Genomic DNA, 2,256 nt, shown 5'->3' with positions numbered 1-2,256 from the left:
CAAAGTTGAACGTGTTCAAGAGACCGGATCGCTCGGTGGAGGTAACTTATTGCTTATTTTGAAATGATTATGCATAAAAAGGTTATTATTTTTATTTTTATTATTATTATTATTATTTGTACTTTTATATATTTTGATTTTGTATTTCATTTTATTTAGACTTAAATATATTTTTAGTTCCTATAAAATTAAGAAGTTTTGATTTTAATCTTTATAAAATTTTTCTTTTATTTTTTATTCTTATAAAATTAAAACTATTATTTTTATTTCTTATTTTTATGTCATCATTTTTAATTATTTTTTATTTATTAAAAGTTTAAGTAATAATCTTAAGTGTTATTTACAAACATTACTATATTATATCGATATTTAATACATTTAAACAAATTTATAAATTTTTAAAATAAATATTAATTATCTATCTTAAAATAACCATTAAAATTTAAAAATAGTTGATTTAAATTTTAGAGGGATGAAAATTAAAAAAAAAATATTTTATAAGGATCAAAATCAAAATTTTATTATTTTATAAGGATAAAAATAATGTTTATAAATTTTAGAAGAATGAAAAATAAAGAAATTTTTTTAGAGGGATCAAAATCTTAATCATCAATTTTTATAGGGATTAAAAACATATCAAAACATTTTATTTATAATTTTTTTCATTATAACATTTAAAAGAAATGAAAAACTCTTTGTTTTTCTTCTTTCAATTTTGATAATTTTCCTTATGAAATTTAGCGTTCACATTTATCTCTTTTTATTTAGCTTTTATTAGATAATATGATTAACGGAAGTTTTCAAAGAGAAAGATATGCAGATAGTGGACATGGATATACTCGAAGACATAGAAACAATGAGCATGAGAATCCGAATCATAAAAGCATAAATACAAAGGCAAGTGAGGCTTAAAACATATATAGAAACGGCAGACTTGTGGACCAGAATAGAATTGGTAGGGGGACTTGAGACATATAATTGACAGATGCGGTGATCTGGGACATAAAACCAAGGATAGGCACAAAGACCTAAAACATCGAATTTAGCGTACAACGACCTCAAACATAAAAGTAACAAGTGTCCACACGACCTAAGACATAGAATTGAGAGACACAGAATTCTATGAGGAGTTACACCCTTTATCCCATAAATCAAAACTTATAAATAATTTAAAAAAAAAATATTTAATTGATATGAAGAAACTTTAGCATAAAAAGAAATCTGTTTAAAGAAAGTCATATTTGTTCAAATTTAAAAACAAATACTTAAATAAAAAAAAATACATACTATAACAAATAACTCCATTGCTATTAAGAAACTAGTATAGTGATTTATGTAACAAAATAATTCCATTGTTAATAAGAAATTACTATAGTGCTCCAAAAGTAATTATATGATCCATAAACATAATAAAAGAATATAAGAAATAAAGATTATGTGAGACCCCTTTTCTTTCTTTCCAACTCTCTCCCCACTCACTCAAACTCTCTTCTCCCCTCTAAAATCTTTATTTGGCTGATCTTTCTCTCTTTGCTTGGATTCAAGGTGTTGATACCTAGTGTAGGGTGGAGCTGAGCCGTGCGGAGTTCTCCTCAAGTTTCTTCTTCTTCTTCTTCTTCTTCATCATTCTCTTCTTCCCGAAGCTCAGAGCCGTCGAACCGAGGTAAGGGAAGTTAGTTTTGCGGCGTTTTGGCTGAAAACGAGTTCTAGAAACTCAAATTGCTGGTTGATGATTGATGATTCTTGGTTGTGATTGTTGAAAATGAACTTTGGGGGTTTTTGGGGTTCTTGAGAAATTTGGGTTTTTCTTGATTGTGGCATGCATGGGTGAAAAGATAGTATTTTTGAACTCTGATGAAAATGTGGTATTTTGGCTGGTTTGCATGTGCTTGGGGAGTTGATTTGGTGCAGGTTTTGGTGAAATCTTCGAACTAGGGGTGCTGTAATTGAGCTTCGCATTGGGCGCAATTCTTCGCGCCGGGTGCGAGACCACCTGGAGACTCCTTTTAGGCAAGCCCGCCGGGCGCAAAGAGGTGTGCGCCGGGCGAGCTAGAGAAGGAGAGCCTCTGGATGGCCCACGCCGGGCGTGATGGGGACCGCGCCGGGCGCATTATCAGTGGTGACATGTTTTTGGGGTTTCTGGTGCCGCACTAGGCGCGCGTGTGGACTCGTTGGGCGTGGAGGCCCCTTAAGGGTCTCTGCCAGAGGGGCGCCGGGCGCAATTTGAGTTGCACTGGGCGCGAGACCTTGGGAGGT

This window comes from Cajanus cajan, chromosome 2 (genome assembly GCF_000230855.2).
Source record: "Cajanus cajan strain Asha chromosome 2, NIPB_CcT2T_4, whole genome shotgun sequence".
Lineage (NCBI taxonomy): Eukaryota > Viridiplantae > Streptophyta > Magnoliopsida > Fabales > Fabaceae > Cajanus > Cajanus cajan.
This window is presented reverse-complemented; position numbering follows the sequence as displayed.